A 22,461-nucleotide genomic window follows, 5' to 3' on the forward strand; every position below is an offset into this window, starting at 1 on the left:
CTTCCACTCCCCTTATTCACTCCTCCCTCAGCGGCACAACACTTAAGTACATAGGTGCTTTAAACTCCCTCTAAACTCTAAGCCGGTTGTGGGCAGGGCATGCCTCTATTAATTGTATCATACTATACTCTCCCAAGCACTTAGTATAGTGCTCTGCACACAATAAGGCCTCAATAAACATGATTGATTGATTGACCTGTCTACAGAAGAAGGCAAGTGGAGCAGTTTAGAGAATACCAGATGGGAAAGAAGATCCAGCTGTAGCATCCTTGTCCTAAGACCTTATTGGGTCTGCTGGTACGGTGTCATCTTCTTGCACTATTTAGCATGGAGTCAATCAACCATATTTATTGAGCATTTATTGTGCTCAGAGCTCTGTGCTAAGCACTTAGGAGACTACTGCATAACAGCTGCCCATTGCCAGGCAAAAAGGTCCTTGAGTGTCAGAGGTCTGTTTCGGTGGTGCCTCTCCCACAAGTACTTGCTTCGAAGCTGAGTCTGTGGCCCAGGAATCCTATTCTTACACATTCCAAAATGAGGCATGCTTTGCTCTTCTCATGATGATTATAAGACCAACATTAGGTCCTTTTCTTTGGCAGGTCCCGAGGGTGCCTATTAGCAAACTGATCTGGAAGATCAAATATGAAATCAAACCATCTAACAAATGGAAATTTCTATGGATGCCGGTTCCTGAACCAGAATATGAGTCGGGCTCTGTGTTAAACTGCAGTTCCGCAGCTTATTTTCAGATTCCACATACTTCACTTCAAAGGTTTGAAAAAAGAAAAGTGTCAATTTAAATGTGCCTTATTCTTGCCAGAAAAATGACTAGGAAGAAGGGAGAACTGTGCAACTGCTGGTACAGCCAACCACTTGACCAATGAGATTGAGTCCTTATTATACCTAGAACCCAAATTCAGAAGTTAAGTATTGCAGATCTGCTAAGAGGGACAATGGACATAAACTTACTGGAGGTAGAAGTGTGGCCTAGTAGAAAAGGTATGGGCTTGGGGCTCAGAAAACCTGAGTTCTAATCCTACTGAGAGCTCACCTCCTCCAAGAGGCCTTACCAGACTGAGCTTTCCCTTTTCCCTCTGCTCCTTCTGCTCCCCTTTCACCTCCCCTCAGCTAAGCCCCCTTTCCCCACTTTCCCTCTGTTCCTCCCCCTCTCCCCCTCAGCACTGTGCTCTTTTGTCTATATTTTATTATCCTATTTATTTTGTTAATGAGGTGTCCATCCCCTTGATTCTATTTATCGTGATTAAGTTGTCTTGATTTTGTCCGTCTGTCTCCCCCAATTAGACTGTGAGCCTGTTAATGGGCAGGGATTGTTTCTATCTGTTGCTGAATTGTACCTTCCAAGCGTTTAGTAGAGTGCTCTGCATATAGTAAGCGCTCAATAAATACTATTGAATGAATGAGTAATCCTGTCTCTGCCAGTTGCCTGCTGGGTGACCTTGGGCAAGTCACTTAACTTTAATCTGTGCCTCAATTTCCCCATATGGAAAATGGGAATTCAATACCTATTCTTCCTCCTATTTGGACTGTGTGAGACAGGACTTTGTCTAACTTCCTTAACTTATATCTGTCCCAGTACTTAGAATAGTTCTTGGCAGTTAGTAAGTACTTAAATATAATAATAATGATGATGATAATAATTGGACTGTGTTATCGTTTGCATGGATATAAGGGTTCATGATCCCAATTAACTATCAAACAAACCAACCTGAGACAAACCTTACCTAGAAATAGTAATCAGATCAGAATAATATTAATTGAACATCCCTGGGGGGAAATGTGCTGTATTAAAGACATGAACAGTGCCACGATTGCCAGACACATGTTCCTTGCCCACAAGGAACTTACACTCTATTGGGACCTCAGAAATGGGACCCAGGAGAATGCAGAGAAGCAAACTAGAAGCTTCTAGATTTGTCATTTAGCAACAGTTTATAATATAGAATGTAAACTAAAATAAAGTCTTCAATTAATCCAAACTTTCAATTCAAGACAAATACAAAACACTGTGGTTGTAGGCCCAAAATATCCCTTGTTCCCTAGCAATTTCAGCCTTATCGGCCACGAAAGCATAAGCAGATGGATAATACTGAGGACTCAGTGGTCCTACTCTAAACAAAGAGTGGAATTCTGGACCTTTTCCTGAAAAATAAACCAATCATTAATTAGCAATTGCATGCATCTGCTATGAAGCCCATTGTGCTTTGAGTCATATTTATTTTTTCATGGGCATTTTCCAAATTGCTAGCAAAGAAGCAAGATGGAAAGTTGGAAATGCTCGAAAGATCCCAACATCTGGGAAACAACTGTCTATATAACAATATGGGAAACTCTTCCAGATGACAATTAAGAATAAATAACTTTGCTGATGGAAAGAGCCGATTGGACCCAACATACTTTGACTGGTGTGGTCTCAGCCGGTCCTGGAAGAAATCAGGTCTTTGGAAGGGGACTCGTAACAATAGGACACGGGCAACAAAGTATCACTATCCATAAAGCCATATTAGCTTCCTGGTACCCTGGGGAAACGTGTTCCAGTAAGTAGATTGTCACATTTTAGAGCTTAAAGAAGTTCAGTTCAGTCAAGATGAAGTAGAAAATGAAACTTTATTTACAAGTATGTTGGTGGCCACATTACTAGAAAAGTCAAGGTGAGAGTATCCTGAAGAGCAAATCACTTACAGCCCTGGGTAAGGAGTAGAAGGAGTAGATAAGTTTCTCAGAGAAAAGCTCTTCATTTGGTTAGAGTTCTGAGGGGTCCCAAATCTACTTAACCCTTCAGACACTTCTTCTACTTCTACTCTTTTACTTAACATCTCAGACATGTATGGATTTATTTTTGCCCATCGTCAGCAATTATATATTTAAGTAGACTGTAAGCTCCTTGTCAACGAGGTTCATATCTACCAACTTTGTTGTACTGTACTTTCCCAAGTACTTAGAACAGTGCTGTGCACAGAGAAAGTGCTCAATAAATACCACTGATTGATAGATATATTCCCTTACACAGTTAATGCTTTTGATTCCACAGACTCTATTCAGATTCCATAGAAACACTGCTGTGAATATGGCTAAATCTACCTCCCACATTTCGGTTTAAGCTCCTTGTGGGCAGATAACTTGTCTTGTGCTTCTGTTGACCTTTTCCAAGTACTTAGTATACCCGCACTGCTTTCCCCGATTTCTCAAAAATTCAGTTACTGCAACTCCTTACGTTACGACTCATAAAACACATCCCTCTGAAAGGATCTGAAAGCTAGCCATAGGGTTGTGGTGTGGGTTTTGGAAGATGGCAGACAGCTTGGCTTTTGGGGTGCCTTTCCCCGTCGGTCCCAGAACTGCAGTAGGAAATGGGACCACCCAAACTGAAGATGACTCCTGGATTACAAACGCATCTTCAGAGGGTTGCTGAGCTGACCTCTGACCTTTGAGTCATTGGCCCTAGTGAGACGAGAACTAGTAATTATGGTGTAATAAAGCCCACTAGGGTTCTATCTAAATGGCAGAATTTGCATTTAAATCGAAATTTCCAAATGAAAACACGCGGCAGCTTGATAGGTACAATGTTTAGAATACAGGTCGTGCTGGCAATCGGAAACTGCACTAGACGCTGCGGCAGAACCCAGGGATCTTTTGGGTCTGTAGGAATGACATCTTTGATCAAAATTCAATTCCCGATCGAAGTCTGGCTTCCCAAACGCGATTAGCTTGGCACTTCTGGGTACAAGCACTCACTGATTTTGCTGTCCACATGGGGGCTAATTTGGTGCTAATCAGGGAAGTCAGGAAATTCGACTCTTATATAGTCACAGTATTTCTGCTTTAATCAAAATGTTTATATACATTCTAAATTTGAGGTGGAGATGTGGCAAAATCAGAGGAATAGGAGTTAGTTTGCAAAAGGACCCAAAACGCTTTGTAAATTGTGATGTGTCTAACTCGAAAAGACAGCTGTTATCTGGGTAAATGTATATATACAAGTTTCTGTAGGAAGAATTCCTTCTCTAAGAAGAAGACTCCCAAGGGTACGCTGCAATGAGGTAGAAAAGAAGAAAAACTGTCTATGAGACCCTGAATTCAATTTCAAAGAACCATCTTTAGGTGCTGTTGCTTAATGCAAGCTTACCAGAGCAAGAGCTAGTGACAAAATTCCCCTTTCAAGGATTCAGTGATATTAGATAAACAATGATCAGGATTTGGAGTAGCATCAAACAATTACCTTAATAACAGTCAATCCACTCATCAATCCATGGTATTTATTGAGCACTTGTGGTGTGCAGAGCATGTGGGAGAGTAGAGTACAACAGGGCAAGTAGACACGATCTCTTTATCATCACCAATAACATTATAATTACTTTTATTATTATTATAAATGTGTTAAGTGCTTACTCTGTGTCAAGTACTGTACTGAGTGCTGGGGTAGGTAGAACTCAATCGTTCAGACACAATCCCTGTCCCTGTCCTCCCTAAGAAGGAGGGAGAACTGTATTGATTCCTCATTTTACAGATGAGGAACCTGATGCAGGGAGAAGTCAAGTGACTTGCCCAAGGTCATACAGCAGGCTAGCTGCGTGTGTCCCTTGTGTGCTTGGGAGAGTACAAGGATTATAAAATACAGTCCTTGCCCTTAAAGAATTAACAGACTGCCAGCATATACACACTTACGTGACTTTTAGATTGAGGAGATATAGATGATAAAGTATGTGAGTGTAACTGCTGCTATGGGGACTGTGGTAACTTAAGTGCATAGGGACTGCCTGAGGATAGTTCTCAAATATTTCGACAAATGATGATGGCATTTGTTAGGTGCTTACTTTGTGCCAGGCACTGTACTAAGGCTTTGGCAGGGGAATACAAGCAAATTCGGTTGGATACAGTTCCCGTCTCACATCGGGCTCACGGTGTTAATCCCCACTTTACAGATGAGGTAACTGAGGCAGAAAGAAATGAAGTAATTTGCCCAAGGTCACACAGCAGGCAAGTGGAAGATCTGGGATGAGAACCCATGACCTTCTGACTCTCAAGCCCCTGCTCCATCAACTAGGTCATGTTGTTTCTCTATATTCTGACAACATGCATTACTTTGTTGTTCTTAAAATCCTTTTGTTAATCTGTGCAATTTTGGCAGATGAAATCATGTACTGTAGAATGCAATGTTATGCTTTCTAATTTGTTTATTTAAAGAAAACCATAACTACTTTTAAATCAGAAGGAATCTGATTTGTCATTTGCATGTTTAGATCTGATTCTCCTTTACTATAGAAGTTTGTGGTCTGGGAGGCATGAAGCATTCTACTCTCCCCTTTTTCTTTTTCACTTTCTTCTCTCCCTTTTCCTTTTCTCCTTTGTTCATTCATTCATATTTATTAAGCACTTACTCTGTGCAAAGCACTCTACTAAGGGCTTGGGAAAGTACAGTGCAACAGTAAACAGTGACATTCCCCACCCACGGCTCACAGTCTAGAGCTGGGAGAGACAGACATCAATACAAATACAGATACATTCCTTAATGCTGTGAGGCTGGGTGAAGGTGGGAAAGAGCAAAGGGAGCAAGACAGGGTGATGCAGACGAGAGTGGGAGATGAGGAAAAGTGGGGCTTAGTCTGGAAAGGCCTTTTGGGGGAGATGTGCCTTCTAAAAGGCTTTGAAGGAGGGAAAGTGATTGTCAGATCTGAGGAGGGAGGGCTTTCCAGGCTAGAGGCAGCGTGTGGGTGAGAGGTCAGTATGACAAAGACGAGATCCGGGCCCAGTGAGAAGGTTAGCGACACTAGAGGAGCGAAGTGTGCAGGCTGGGTTGTAGACGGGGAGAAGCGAGGTGAGGTAGGAAGGTGCAAGATGATGGACTGCTTTAAAGTCAATGCTGAGGAGTTTTTGTTTGATATGGAGATGGATGGGCAATCAGTGGAGATTTTTGAGGAGGGGGTTGACATGTCCTGAATGTTTTTGTAAAAAGATGATCTGGGCAGTGGAGTGAAGTATGGATTCCACACTCCTCTTCCTTTTTTTCTCTCCCCCTTCCTTTTTGCATTCCTTCTCTCCTTTTTCATATTCCGTTTCTCCTCTCCCTTTTCCTCTTCTTTTTTCCTTTTCTCCTTTCCCTTTTTCAATTTTCTTCTCTTCCCTTTCTTTCTTCCCTCTCCCTTTCCCCTATTTCTACCATTACTTCCTCTTTCTTTCCCCCTCCTTTTTCTAATCAACCAATCAGTAGTAGTCATTGAGTACTTGCTGTGTGCAGAACACCGTACTAAGATATGGTAGATGTTCCCTGCCCCCAAGGAGCTTACAATCTGGAGGTGGAGAAAGACAGCAATACAAATTAATGAATTATGGTTATGTACATAAATACCATGGGGCTGAGGGTGGGGTGAATAGCAAGAGTTAATCGAGTGCTCTTCCTTTTCCCTCTATCCTTTTACTTCTCTCCCTCTCCCTCTCTGTCCTGTCACCCCTTTCCCGTTCCCACCCCTTATGTGGGACCCCACTCTCTCCCATGCTCAGGTGGTCCAGGGAAGAGTTCACCCTAATTTAAGATCAAAGAGAAGTGAGAACCCAAGACTTAGTCTGCAGTTGTGAGATGCTTGTTGCAGAAATGCAGTAGAATCAGTCATCTAGTCAACCATATTTATTGACCGCTTACAGTGTACAGAGAATTGTACTAAGTGCTTGGTATTCCCCCCGGGGTCATTCGACTGTCCATGCCAACAGAGAAGCAGGACTTGGATCACGCTGGTGGGGTGAGGTTTAGGGGTGGCTGTCCTTCAGACCTGGTCTACCCTCTCTAATTCTCTAGAAAGGGATGTTCAATCTTTGGAAGTGGTAGCAAATGCCGTAAAGTTCTTGGTGTTTATGAATGATGAATTCATTCATCAAAATTCTGGGGAAGAAATGCATATGCATATTAGAAATGTGATCTGGCTTCTCATGCTTTTATGTGATTTGTGCTTCAGCATAAATAGTACGAGGCACTTCTTTTTTAATAATCTAAGTTGTTGGCTATTGAAAATTGGTCCCATAAATATTCCAGGTTTTAAATCACTTGGTACAAGAATTTGTTGAATTCATACAACTGTCGTGCACCAACTATAGCTTTCTGGCGTGGTAGCTCGAAGCGCTATTAAAGTGTACTGTGCGTCATCCTTGAATATGAGGGAATTAAGCCCAGCCAGCCCATGATATTGCACATTCAGTACAGCTCAGAACAATTTTGGCATCATACATCCTCAGAAGTCAAGCCACTTTGATGGGTAGGTTTCTTAACATAAGTAACTATGAACCATATAATAATATTGTTATTATTATGGTACTTATTAAAGGCTTACTGTATGCTAAACTCTGAAGTAGATTCAAGATTATCGGATCAGACCTGGTCCCTGTCCCACATGGGGCTCAGAGTTTTTCTTGGCCCTATTAGACATGAGGAAGCTGAGGACCAGAGAGGTCAAGTGACTTGCTCAAGGTCTCACAGCAGCAGAAGTGGCAGAAGTGGGACTAGAACCCATGTTTCCTGACTTCCACCCCCTTGTTTTTTCTGCTAGGCAATACTGCCTTCCTAATTAAGGTCTAACCCCTCCGTATGTTAATGAGATCATTTCCAAGTAGAATGTCTCCTTTAGCTAGCAGGGAAATGTCGAAGGCCTTTGACGTGAGGGCCCCTCGGAGATTATAGAATGGTATATTGAGGAATGTAGTGAGGCCAGAGAAGCTCTGAAATCAATGGGAGCTTAGAGAAAAGATGACCTTGCCAAATCTCGATGGTTTCTTGGCTCAGTGTCCTGAATGCCACATTGTCATCATGGTAAACAAATCTTGAGGTTTAGAAATTGGAGACTTTTGTTATGCAGACCCTGCCTGCGAGGACTTTGCATTTTAAAATAGGATGGGTGAAACAAACCATTAAGACCCAAGCAGAGCCAAAGGCATTGTATAGAGATAGTATCACTGGGAGGGAATGACCAACAAATAATCCCGGCTCTGCCACTTGTCATCTGGGCAAGTCACTTCACTTCTCTGTGCCTCATTTCCCTCATCTGTAAAATGGGGATTAACTGTGAGCCTCACGTGAGACAACCTGATTACCCTATATCTACCCCATCGCTTGGAACAGTGCTCTGCACATAGTAAGCATTTAACAAATACCAACATTATTAAGTAAGAAATCCAGCTATGCCATTCTGCTTGGCGGATATAAATGACTATGTCCCTATCCATGTCTTACCAAAGTATACCCCTTCTTTTTACCGTTACCACATTACCAGTCTAGGAGAAACCAAGACTTTTCCTCAGTTTTCCCCAAAATACTGGTTGCTAGGAAAACTGGAAAAAAATGGAAAGACTTTTTTTTTTACAGAAAGAAGGGATTGTCTCAGTATACTGAGTCATGTAGGATTTGCTTCTTGTTTCACATTAGCCTGGAAAGACTGAGAAATCCTTAATAAACACCCAAGAGGAAATGATGGAACTAATTTGTGAGAGCCCCAGCTCATTTTATGGCAGAGGGGTACGGAGGAAGAGGAGAATAATCAGAAGGACCAGGGTGCTAATCCTTGCTCTGCCACTTGTCTGCTCTGTGACCTTGGGCAATTCACTTCAGTTCTCCGCCTCAGTTACCTCACTGGTAAAATGAGGATTAAGCACTAAGTGGGACAGGGGCTTTGTCAAGCCTGATTAACTTGTATCTTCCCCAGTGCTTAGTAAAGTGCCTGGAACGTGGTAAGCACTAATAGAAGCCATTAAAAAAAATTCTCTCTCTCCTCTTTAGTTCTTACCTATTAGATTGTCAGCTCCATGAGGGCAGGGGATGTGTCTTGTTTCTCTTCTCTCCCCAGTACTAGTGTCATGCTCAGCACTCTGCAGCCACTAACTCAATGAACTATTTATATTAAAGATTGATTGAAATACTAAAGATTGGTGGGTTGGTAGCTTGATCACTACACTTGACTTTACACCATTTTTGCCCCCACCCAAACCCAACCACCCCGATGTCATGCCCTTCAGAACTGGAAAGAATCCAGCTTGTTTGAAGCCGGAAAAGAGAACCCAATCTGTCTATGGACATAATACAAGAAAGAAAAAGCAAGAACTCACAGCAACCTCTCTTGCTTTTGCTCAGTTAACAAAATAAATGAGTTGCTTCTCCCAGGAAAATTTCTTCCGTCTTCCATCTTACTTTTGGCTTAAAGCAAGGAATTTCCTCAGCAAAATGAAAGACAACTGAATGCCAAGTTCTACCCTTCTGAAATATTAAAGAATCAGGAGATATGCCCCTTTATTAAGGTTTTGTTGAATGAAAATTCTGATTCAACCTTATCCTTAAAAATATTGCGAGTTCTTTTATGATTCACTATATTGGTTTTTCTATTACATCCCAATGACTGTTTTTGTCAGGAATCACTTGGCCTGAGAAACATCTTTGGGGACAAGCTATGGATTCCACTAATACAGTAGCTTAGATTAAAAGCCAGGCTGGTGCTTTAGTGCCTAAAGGGAGGAAGATGCAGATGTGAAAGACCTTAAAGGTCCTTTTCCCAGTCAGCTTTCTTCTTTTCACTCCTCTCTCCACCTGAGAAAAATCAGTCATGTCTCCACAAATCTCAGTTCCATTAACCTTTAGAGCATTGCTGAGACATGCTTATACTGTAGGTCCCTAACATTATATATGTCAAGAATTGGCTGGCGTATACCTTATAAGCCTCTCTTGCAATATCTTGACTATTTTAGGTGGTTCAGAGGGCAGATTACTGAGAATATTAAACTGAAGGCCAATTCAGAGTTTGGGAATTAATGCCCAAACTGAATTAAAAAAAGACCTTTTCACTTCCTTTTTTTTTTTTTTCAGATCTCATTCAATTCTCAGTGGATAAAGGTTAGATCAAGAAACAAAAATAGGAAAAAAAAACCTTCGGCAAATCTAAAAGTAAGTGTGTCAGACTGACCTGGTTAAGTACTTACAGCAAAAAGAAAGACAAAATCAATTGTTACTTCATTTATTTCATAGTTATTTATAAAGAGCAACTGCTGAGGGGCAAAAACCATAGCGTGAAGTAGTGTATGTCAAGAGCGGTTTATAGTGAGTGCTAAATCTGCTTAAATGAACTAATTTCTCTAGGATTCAAGCTTGGACAAACCTACCATTCTGCCCTCGGGTTACGATGCACCTCCTACCTCTTTAACCTCAACCAAATGGTCAGAGTCGAAGTCCTTCTGGAACTTTACCATTTTTTTCTTTTCTGTGTCCGTTTGAGGAAATTGGAACTATGTTCTCTCTCAGGGCTATTGTGAGGATGAATGCAAATCATTACGAGGCAGGGTGTGAGGTCTACCCAATTTCCTGAGATCAGCCAAAGTAACAGTATCAATAAGCACTTTCTGTGTGCAAAGCACTAGGCTAAGTGTTAGGATAATTACCGTGAGAGAAAGGAAATAATGATAGCATCTGTGGTATTTGTAAAATGCTTACCACATGCCAAGGACTGTACTAAGCAGCGGGGTAGATACGAGATAATCAGGTTGGACACAATCCTTGTCTCATTTGAGGCTCATAGCTTAGAAGAGAGGGAGAATAGGTATTGATTCTCATTTTAAAGATGAGGAAACTGAGGCACAGAAAAGTGAAGTGACTTTTCCAGAGTCATTCAGCAGGTAGGTTGCAGTGCCAGGATTAGAATCCAGATCCTCTGACTTCCAGGCCCATGCTCTTTCCACTAAGCCCCACTTCTTTTCACTGGCCACGCTGTTTCTCAATCATTCATTTATTCAGTCGGATTTATGGAGCACTTACTGTGTGCAGAGTACTGTACTAAGGACTTGGGAAAGTACAGTATAGCAATAAAGAGAGACAATCCCTGCCCACAACGAACTCACAGTCTAGAGGGAAGAGAGATGGACAATAATACAAGTAAACAGACATCAATATAAATAAATGAAATTACCGATAAATATGTAAGTGCGGTGGGGTGAGGAGAAGGGGGAAAAACAAAGGGAGCGAGTCAAGGTGACGCAGAAGGGAGCGGGAGATGAGGAAAAGTGGGGTTTAGTCCACACTCCCTAGACATAATTCTCCCTAGGCCACACTCTTTCTCAACTATAACTTGATTCTGACTGGACTGGGGGCTGGAGATTGGGCAATCCCTCAATGGCATGTACCAAGAAGCTGAGTGAATCTAGAGGTGGTGCCAGTCCCCTAATCCCCGGTCCAGGTGGCTTCTCACAGCGGTTCCAAGCAGCCCAGTGATCCGGTACTTACCATTTATTCATTCATTCAATAGTACTTATTGAGCGCTTACTATGTGCAGAGCACTGTACTAAGCGCTTGGGATGAGCAAGTCGGCAACAGATAGAGACAGTCCCTGCCATTTGACGGGCTTACAGTCTAATCGGGGGAGATGGACAGACAAGAACAATGGCAATAAATAGAGTCAAGGGGAAGAACATCTCGTAAAAACAATGGCAACTAAATAGAATCGAGGCGATGTACAATTCATTAACAAAATAAATAGGGTAATGGAAATATATACAGTTGAGCGGACGAGTTCAGTGCTGTGGGGAGGGGAAGGGAGAGGTGGAGGAGCAGAGGGAAAGGGGAAAAAGAGGGTTTAGCTGCGGAGAGGTGAAGGGGGGGTGGTAGAGGGAGTAGAGGGAGAAGGGAGCTCAGTCTGGGAAGGCCTCTTGGAGGAGGTGAGTTTTAAGTAGGGTTTTGAAGAGGGGAAGAGAATCAGTTTGGCAGAGGTAAGGAGGGAGGGCGTTCCAGGACCGCGGGAGGACGTGGCCCGGGGGTCGACGGCGGGATAGGCGAGACCGAGGGACGGTGAGGAGGTGGGCGGCGGAGGAGCGGAGCGTGCGGGGTGGGCAGTAGAAAGAGAGAAGGGAGTAGAGGTAGGAAGGGGCGAGGTGATGTAGAGCCTTGAAGCCTAGAGTGAGGAGTTTTTGTTTGGAGCGGAGGTTGATAGGCAACCACTGGAGTTGTTTAAGAAGGGGAGTGACATGCTCAGATCGTTTCTGCAGGAAGATGAGCCGGGCAGAGGAGTGAAGAATAGACCGGAGCGGGGCGAGAGAGGAGGAAGGGAGGTCAGAGAGAAGGTTGACACAGTACTCTAGCCGGGATATAACGAGAGCCCGTAATAGTAAGGTAGCCGTTTGGGTGGAGAGGAAAGGGCGGATCTTGGCAATATTGTAGAGGTGAAACCGGCAGGTCCTGGTAATGGATAGGATGTGTGGGGTGAACGAGAGAGACGAGTCAAGGATAACACCGAGATTGCGGGCCTGAGAGACGGGAAGGATGGTCGTGCCATCCACGGTGATAGAGAAGTCTGGGAGAGGACTGGGTTCAGGAGGGAAGATGAGGAGCTCAGTCTTGCTCATGTTGAGTTTCATGTCATGAGACTCATGTTGAGCTCTTGTCATGAGACTCATGTTGAGCTCATGTCATGAGACTCATGTTGAGCTCATGTCATGAGACTCATGTTGAGTCATGTTGAGCTCAGTCTTGCTCATTTACCGCTGCCTCATTCTGGATTTGCCCACCCTGATCATTTCAAGAAACACAGATTAGACATATCCCTGATCCAGTCCAGAACTATCATCTAAATGGAGGTAGACACTAAAAAAAAAAAAGAAAATCAAACTGTAAAGTATAAATCCACAGCCCAAGATTACTATGGGAAACAAAGAAGCTAGTCTCCTTCCTTGCAGGGGTGAGTCTTCACATGCTCCAGAATCCAGGCAGCCTCACCAAAGTGGGATCATTCTCAAGGGCCTAACCAGGATGGAACTTTAAAAAAAAAAAAAGTCTTGCATTTAAGTGCTTACTAGATGACGGGCACTGTGCTAAATGCTGGGGTAGATGCAAGCTAATCAGGTTGGACACAGTCCACTTGGAGCTCACAGTCTTAATCCCCATTTAACAGATGAGGTAGCTGAGGCCTAGAGAGGTTAAGTGACTTGTTCAAGGTCACAGCAGAAAAATAGTGGAGTGGGATTAGAACCCAGGTCCTCCTGACTCAGAGGTCAATACTCCATCCACTAGGCGATGCTGCTTCTCAACTTTCCCTCCCATCATACCCTGGGGCTTAGGAGAGGAGACAGCGTGCTTGGATTTACAATTGACGGAGTTAAAGAATATGGAGGGGGCTCTGTTAGACTTTATTTGTGGTCCTACAAGACAACCTAATTCCCCTCCCATGGGGCTCTAGGAAGAACCAGTGAGAGCCAAATTAACCAGTCAGCAGTACTGATTACCACACTTACTACACGCAAAGCATTTAACTAAGTACTTGGGAAAGTTCAGTAGTTAGTACACATGATGAGTGCCCTAACGAGCTCACCGTCTAGCAGGGGAGACAGACACTAAAATAATTAACAGATAGGAAGATATCTTAATTTGTGGCTCAGAGATAGGATATGCAAGGTATGTTCATAAGTATTAGGCTTGCGAGTGGCAACTGGGGGGGATATAACTGGAGAGATTGGAAATTAATCCTGGATCAGTTCTACAAAGGCCAATAGAATGTGTTCCTTTGAAACAACTTTATTTGGACACTGGCAACCACTGCTGTGTCAGCTAAAGATGAGCTTGACAACAGATACTTCCTTAGAGCACTGTGCTTCCATTCACAGAGGATTTCAGAAGAATCAAACACAACTCTGTTACTATCATTCAGAGGCATTATTAACTTATCATTTGTACTATGCCAAACCTCAACTTCTAGGAACAGATTTACTGAAAATGACATAAAAGAACTCTATCACATTAAATATGAGGAAAGGAGAAAATCGAGCCACAGATTGGGTTTAAAAGAAATGAATACACATAGACAATGGTGTCTTAATTGCAGTGTGTTGTGGCAAAGATGCCTAAGACGAAATCCATTCTGTGATGAAACCTGTTGATTCCTTTTATGTTCCCCAAATTTGAACTTATCATCAGAACTGCCCTCTGCTTTATGAAGCGCAGAGAATCAAAGATGAAAAATATTGATTGTTCATTCCCGTTGCTTAATATTTACTCTGCCGAGGATATATTTGCTTAATGTGTTTAAAGTGAAAGGAGGCAGATTAGAAAAAAAATATTTCTAAGGACGTGAATTCAAACGGAGTCTAAAAGAGACATATTATGCTTTTTTCCCCCTAAATTGCATGATTTCTAATACTCTGTTGGAAAATAAGTTTAAAAACTAGAATACCAGCTCACTGAATTAGGAATTTGAATAGAAATCACTCATCCATTATAGCTCTAAAGGCCTGTGAAATATTCATTTTGTCTTTCCCTTGGTAGTCAGATGCAGAGCTAAGACCCCTTCAGTTGTCATATTGTTTCACTCTGTTAGTTTTCCTTTCAAATGTAAATTCCTTAAAAAGTTGTATAGTATAGCTCCTATCACTGTCATCTACAATCCAGAAAGAAATGTCTTTTGTCTTAAACTAGAGTAAAGGCTACTCAGAGTATCAGTTGCTTATCACTGCATAAATACGTTTCTGAATCACCAAATACAAACAGTTCTTCAAAAGAGAATTCTCATTTCTTAGAATCAATTAAATTCTCCTCTGTTGCTCATTTAATTACATGCTTCGATCAATCAGTGGCATTTATTGAGCCCTTTATTGGCTCACAAGATGAGTTGGGCTCTTCCAAGCTTTGCACCTTTTACCGCTAGTTCTTAAGATTCTTAGTGTTTTCTTAAAGTATTAGTATTACCAGTCACTTACACATTTTCCTAAAATGTCATCATTATCATGAAACCATCAAAGGAAGCAGCCAGTACTGGATTGGAAAGGTAGGCTTCTCCTATTGGTAAAAGCTTTTTGTTCTAATAATGATGGCATTTGTTAAGCGCTTACTATGTGCCAAGCACTGTCCTAAGTGCTGGGGTAGATACAAGGTAACCAGGTTGTCCCACGTGGGGCTTACAGTTTTAATCCCCATTTTACAGATAAGGTAACTGAGGCACAAAGAGGTGAAGTGACTCACTCAAGGTCATACAACAGAAAAGTGGCAGATCAGATTAGAAAATCTAGAGTAGATTAGAATCGTGGCAGATTAGAACCCAGATCCTTCTGATTTTCGGGCCCATGCTCAATCCACACTGCTTCTCAGTTTCTGCAGGTGGAGGGTGCTCAAAAAATCACAGGCATTAAATTAATGGAAACTAAGGTATGGCACTTCTTACATCTCTTCAACAAGGGGCTAATAAAATGGAATCAATTAATAGCATTCACTGAGCATTTCCTGTGTACAGAGCACTATACTAAGCATTTGGGTGAGACATATGTTCTCTGCCCCCAAGAAGCTTACAAGTCCAGAGGGAGAGAAGTCAGTAATGCTAGATCATGGTGAAAATGTAATTTTTTTAGAGGCAGCCATGAAGTTGGGTGTTGTCATATCTTACACTTCAAGATGATCTGAATATGTTATTGGAAGTGCCTGGATTTCCTCAGTTTTTATTCATAAACAAGGAATAGCCCTCCAACCACAGTGAGAGAAATAGTTTGGTTCTGTTAACGTCTTATAGACTTAATTCCCCACACTGGTTTTCTTTCCTAATGGCGTATTTTGGTCCTTCTCCTCCAGATCTGTTCATTTTCTACTGGATTTTTTCACCCGAAGATATCAGACTTTGTCTTTAAAGTGCTTTCAGAAAGGAAGACATCTTTAACAATACACATCCTGCTTTCTGTTCTTTATTCTCTCCTTTTTAACTACTCCCTCATATTGCAAAGCATTTCTGAATGCTTCTTGCAAAAAGAAAAAGTGAAAATGCCCTTTATTTCTTCCCTTTGTTTTTAAGATAGTCCTAAATATTTGAATAGGTCACATATTAAGAATGGTGCTCCTAACTCGATGAATATTTCTGAGTCTTTTTCAAAACAATATGCAGAATTTTCATTTGAATATTTTAAAAGACTTGAAATTTCTACGTGAAATGTGCAGTCATTCCCAATGGACTTGTTGTGGGCTCCAGAATGAAGGAGCTCTCTAGAAATGATTTCTGTAATCCTTGGTCTGGGTAAGCTAGTTTTCTTCCAAAAGAAAACTCCAGGGGGTGAATTTGGTGCCAAGAAATGTGGTGTCTTTATTCACCACCAATACCCCCATCCTCCCCATCCTCACAGCCCTTAGACACATATCCGTAATTTACTCAGTTATATTAATGTCTGTCTCCCCCTCTAGACTGTAAACTTGTGGGCAGGGAATGTGTCTCTTATATTATTGTGTTGTACTCTCCTAACTGCTTAGTACAGTGCTCTGCACGCAGTAAGGGCTCAGTAAGTACGATCGATTTATTGCTTGATTGATGAAATGGTGAATCCATCTATGGACCAGCAGTATGTAGGCTCTGATGGTCTTACTACTGTAATAATAGTGTATTTGTCAAATGCTTATTATATATCAAGCACTGTGCTAAGCCCTGTGGTAAATACAAAATAATCAAGTCGGATAGAATCCCTGTCCCTAATCAGGCTCACGTTCTAAGTAAAGATCTGACTTGTCGCTTTGCTCTTTGGGTTAATAAGCATCGCTTCACCTCAGTGACCCCATCTCTAAAATGGAGATTAACACTGAGAGCCCCGTGTGGGACAAGGACTTGGTACAACTGGATTTTCTTGTATCCACCCCAGTGCTTACTACAGTGCCTGGCACGTTGTAAGTTCATTCATTGATTCAGTGGTATTTATTAAGCGCTTACTGTGTGCAGAGTACGGTCCTAAGCACTTGGAATGTACAGTTGGGCAACCGATAGAGACAATCCCTGACCAACAATGAGCTCACGGTCTAAAAGGGGGAGACAGCAAAACAAAACAAGTTCTTAACAAATACTACAACTATCATCATGGAACACACTGAGGAATGTATTCCCAGGATTATATATCATGAGGCGAGAAAATTATACAGCTTTTCCCCTGAACTACAGTCTAATCACTGAATAATGTCTCAGAGCGTAGTTAATTTCATATTTCGGCAAAAATCCAAAGCTCGGATATATGCTTTATCTTTGTCTTTCTTTCCTCATTTGACATCAGAAAATGACTTGCTTCCATACATTCCATCACTTTTGTCATCTCTTTCTGCTTGGCGGAATTACCCTATCATTCTCCTGCGTCGTTGGATTTTGTTTTTAAAATATCTCACCACAAGAATCAAAGTTTGGCTGAATAGTTCTTTGCTTTTTACACTTCACAAAGCGGAGACTTGTATTTTTCTGTTTCCCGAGCAGATGCCTTCCCTCTCTTTTCAATCTGGGGACACACTGCAATAAAACATGCTTCCGATGAAGCGCTAGAGAAACAGAATCCATTAGCATTTCAATATTGTCGTGTATTTATCTTCAGGTTTCCTGTTCAAAGAAAAATCACCTTTGTTACCCCTGTATGCACCAGTAGAGGGCTCCCCCTACTTCCTGATTCTTTATAAGAATATTGTGTCCATCAATTGACGGCCATCAATATCTAGAGAAAGATAGACCTTAGCCCTCATACCTAACCCCCAGGTATTGCCAAACAAAGTCTATTTCCATTCGCCTTAAGGGACTAGGCTAGCTAATTCAAGCCAACGGAGACTAGATGCTCTTGAATTTATTGCCCTCATTCCTACCACCTATTACAGACAGATGTTTGACAGGTCCACTGGATAAATATGGAAAACTTTGGATCTGTTAGCACTCCGAAGAGAGGCACTCCAGATATACGCTTTTGCCAGATGGGTTATCGTTTTAAAATTCCCTCTCCTATTGTTGAAAAATAAACACCTCTTTTAAAAATAGCTTTTGGAACAGATATCCGCTTGCACGGAGACTAAAGGAAGTTAATTTATAATCCTTATTTAGGCTAACAGAAACACATTTTATTAACTTTTCCGAGCACCAAGAAAGAACAAAGCCAGGTTTTAGCAGTTAATGAACTAATGATTTTCTTTTTAATATCAAGTTCTTCTTTTAAAAAACGGACAGCAGTTCAAATGTCATCATATAGAAGAGGAGCAAATTTCTCCCTGAATCATGTGTAAGACTTTAAATAGTGACTACATATTATATTCAAGGGCCAATGACCAGAGGCTTGAGACCTATAGGTATCTGGTTCTTCTCAAGTGGGCCAGGGAATGAGGCATGTCAAACTTTTAGATCACAATTAAATAAGTTGCCTTAATGATTGTTCATATTATAGTAATCAAAATAAAAATGATAATAATGATGCAATCATTTTATTGAGCACATACTATCATTCATCCAATCTTATTTATTGAGTGCTTACTATGTACAGAGCACTGTACTAAGTGCTTGGAAGAATACAATACAGCAAAATTAGCAGACCCATTCCCTGCCTTTAACAAGCTTACAGTCCAGATAATGATGATACTGCTAAAAATAACAATAACAATAAAAACTCACTACACACCAAGCACCATACTGGGGTAGATAGATGTATATCTTCAATGGACGCAGCCTTCGTGATAACTGAAAACTCAAATTCCTCACATGTCATGATTTTCTTATAGCGTATAATAGCTTGACTGCCGCAATTTCACTTTTCTTTAAAGTATCAGCCTACTTATACAATTTAGATAGTGAATATTTCCCCTTAGGGGAGTAGAAAAAGGACAATAAGCGCTTAAAAAATAAGATTGAATGAGTGAATGAACATTTTGATATTTTTAAATCCCTTTGAAGCCTTCCTTATCGTAAGTTAATATCTTCCTCCTACTTGTGCCCCTATTCAAGATTCCTGTGAATCAAACAGAAAAGTCTGTGCGCATTTCAGGGCTGGCTTTGTGCTGAGATCCCTGCTGGTCCTCACTGCTGTCTCCTGAGGGAGGATGGAGGGGAGGACTGAAATGTCAGTCTGGTCCCTTGGAGCTCAGAACGATTGAAGGTGGCACCTCCCAGCTCCTTCCAAATTGGAAACCTTCTTTGTGTAGTTACAACTTGGATTGGACTCCACCAATCTGATTAGGGTGCCTTAGGCAGAAAAATTGATTTTTTTTCCCCAAAGGGCAGACAAAGTACACTCTGTTAAAATAAACCTTAAAGGAAAGAGGGCTGAGTTGGAAAGTGCAGAGATAAAGGGGTGATAAAAGAAGCTATTTTGTTAAAAATAAAACCAAGCAGAAGGGAGAAAAATACACTAAAATAAATGAATAAAATCCCAAGAAAGTGGTGAGCCAAAGATAAACATCTGACAAGTTTCTCCATGAGCTTCTTATTTCTTTCCTGTTTTCCTCTTTGGATATGTAGATATGTCTGAAGTGCCCTTAAAGGGAGGAACAAGGCCTAGGGGAGAGAACTAGGACTGGGAGGCAGGAGTCCTAGATTCTTGTTCTGACTCTTCTACTTGCCTGCTGCTTCTTGGGCAGGTAACCTAACCTCTCTGTGTTCTGTTTTCCTCACTGGTAAAAGGAAGATAGGATATCCACTCTCCCTCCCTGTTAGACTGGCTGTGTTGTCTTGTATCTACCATTGTACAGTTATTTGGCAGATGATAAGCACTTCTTAAATATTATTTTGAACTGCATTATCTAAACTCAAGTACTTCAACCTTTTTTCTCCATCTGGAGGTTACAACTAATTCAGTGTCCACCAGTGTTTATTAACAGTTAAAACCATGCATTTTCTGACCCTTTGTCTATCAATTCACTCTTCCATCATCCTTTCAAACCCGAGGGCAAGATCAGAATATTTGATGACATTTGCCAAAACGTGACAAAAGGTGGATCCATAAATAACTCATCCACCAGTATTCTAAACTGTTTATCCCCAGATGACATTTCTGACTTGTTTTTCCTAAGCAGTGGCATAGAGGAAGGTCAATTCTTCTTTTGCATTGGTTTACACTGACCTTTTTAAATGGTATTTGGTAAGGACTATTGTGTGCCAGGAACTGTTCTAGGCGCTGGGGTAGATACAAGGTTATTAGGTTGATCGTGGTCCCTGTCCTGCGTGGAGATTACAGTCTAGGTAGATTCTTCCTAATGAGAAGATATAAGAATAATAAATACAGTTTTCACAATTTGCTAATTGTTACATGAAAAATTACAAAACTAATGTGGATGGTGAGGGCAAACAGCATTGCTTAGGCAACTCAGCTGTTCAAATGATCGGTTTGATGAAGGGTGGTGAAGTAAGGTGAAGATTACCCTTTTTTTATGGTATTTATTGAACGCTTTCTATGTGCCAGGCACTGTATCAAACACTGAGGTAATCGGGTTGGACAAAGTCCATGTCCCACACGGGGCTCATAGTCTTAACCCATTTTGCACATGAGGGAACAGAGGCACAGAGAAGTTAAGTGATTTGCTCAAGGTTACAGCAATGAGTGGCAGAACCCAGGTCCTTTTGACTCCCAGGTCTGTGCTTTATCCATTAGGCTGCACTGCTTCTCATCTCTTTAGGTAGTGCTTCAGGTGCTGGATGGATGAGTCATTTGAGTAAGAGTGGGACTCATGGTATTTATCGCGTCCCTTCTGGCTGCAGTAGCACTGTACAGGAACTCGGGAAGGTATGAAAGTAGCAAAGGATATATTTCTGCCCACAAGGAGCTTCCACTTTAAAGGCTGAGACATAGAAATATTCAAGAGTAGGGAAATCAGAATAAATGCAATTGAATGTTCAATCAAGTATATACACACCCACACTCATAGACACACATGCAGTACACATATAAACGTGTCAGTGGAGCTCTTGCCTGCAAGCTTAGCTATTGGAAATCACTGGGGACGTTTCAGCCATTCAAGAACTGACAAATAAAATAACCAGTGGCAATTAGCTCCAGACTTAAGAAGCAGCATGGCCTAGTGAATAGAATATGAGCCTGGGAGTCAGAAGGACCTGGGTTCCAAGCCTGTCTCCTCCACTTCTCTGCTGCATGACCCGGGACAAGTCACTTTACTTCTCTTTGTCTCCGATACCTCATCTGGAAAGTGAGGATTCACACTATGAGCCCCATATAGGAGAGGAACTGTGTCCAGCCCAATTTGCTTATCAGTAACCTAATTATCATTGCTAATAATAAGAGTAGTAATGCTGATCACTTTTTCCTTAGTATACAAAACTTCCTCTCAAAGAATATTGGGTCTTTTTTTTTAAGCTAAATTTACTGTGATTACCTGTGTTAAATTTCAGGTCAATTAAAATTCTAACTCTGGCTTTTAAACTGTTATGGAGGAGAGAGGAGAGCCAGGCCGATTGGATTCAGAGAACAATTCCTCACTGACTTTGAAAGGGTGTTTTAGGATTTTTGTTTGGGGTAAGTTCATAGATTCGTCTATTACTTCATAATTTCTCTATCCTGGGATGCTATATCTAAGAAATTCAAATATTCCTGCCAAACCATAAAAGACTCTTTATAAAATCTCAAGCTTCCTTTGACAGTGGAAAGAAATTCAGGAAATGCACTTAGGTAGGCGTGCAGATGGCGCAACTCCATCGTTTCACAGAGGTTTTCAAGATTTCAGGATCGAGATTTAGTCTGCAAACAGTCATGGAGATGATGCATATTAATTACCCTTGGTAAATGGATCTTTGAAACTGCTTTTTCATGTTGTGTGAGACTGAGAGAAGCGTGTTATGTGCTTGTTTTTCGAATTGATTTAAATTTATATTGTTAGCACATTTAATTGTTTGGTATCGAGCTACAGTATATGCTATTAATGAAAAGAATTTGGCCTTAACAGGATGTTGCTTTTCTCTTCTGCTGACAAGAAGAGAAATTCAAAGAGCCACTTAGAATAGAAACATTATGCAATTTATTGGTGTGAAAGATTCACCTCCAATGTGACCCAGACAAAAGATACACTAACAAGGCAATTTTGAAAATGTTTAGGTGAGGTGTTGCCATGACTAGTCTGAAGAACAATACCTGGAGAAGATGAGCTGTTGTAGGAGACAAAAAAGGAAAGGATTTGTGATGGTGCTGCAGGAAATAGGAAGACATCTTGTCTAAAGGAGTCCTTCCAGCACAGGAACACATCCGAAGAAGAAGGGGGATTCTCTACGACATGCATCTTTCCAGGATCTTTTCTTCTCCTCCTCTTTCATCCTCCAGTTAAAGAGCCAGTCTGTAAGCTCCTGCAGGAGAGGGTTTATATCTGCCAATTCTAATGAATTCTTACAAGTACTTAGTGCAAGTGCTCCGTACATATCAGATGCTCAATAAAGGCCAATGATGTATTGTTTGAGCTGTAATGAGAGATGCAGTTGTAAGATTCATTTGAAGTGGTTGGTGCACTTTTTTATGATTTCTGTCATTTTTCAGGGACTTTTCTAGAGTCATCTACTGACAACTGAGACTTACTCTAGCTAATAATAATAATAATGATGATGATAATATTTGTTAAGCCTTTACTATGTGTCAAGCATTGTATTAAGCACTGAAGTAGATACCAGATAATCAGTTCCCATATGGGGCTTACAATCTAAGTAGAAGGGAGAACGATCCAAATCCCGACCCCTATTGATGTCA

The 22,461-nt window shown here is 41.3% G+C and overlaps 1 long non-coding RNA gene across 1 annotated transcript; it reads left to right on the forward strand.

Moving 5' to 3' along the window:
- Positions 1 to 605: 605 nt before the first annotated feature.
- On the forward strand, positions 606 to 22,184 carry LOC114814786. The gene is made up of 4 exons (XR_003762586.2): positions 606 to 772; positions 9,854 to 9,931; positions 21,123 to 21,246; positions 21,823 to 22,184. It is a non-coding gene; the product is annotated as an uncharacterized LOC114814786 (long non-coding RNA).
- Positions 22,185 to 22,461: the final 277 nt, after the last annotated feature.

Source organism: Ornithorhynchus anatinus, chromosome 10 (genome assembly GCF_004115215.2).
Source record: "Ornithorhynchus anatinus isolate Pmale09 chromosome 10, mOrnAna1.pri.v4, whole genome shotgun sequence".
Lineage (NCBI taxonomy): Eukaryota > Metazoa > Chordata > Mammalia > Monotremata > Ornithorhynchidae > Ornithorhynchus > Ornithorhynchus anatinus.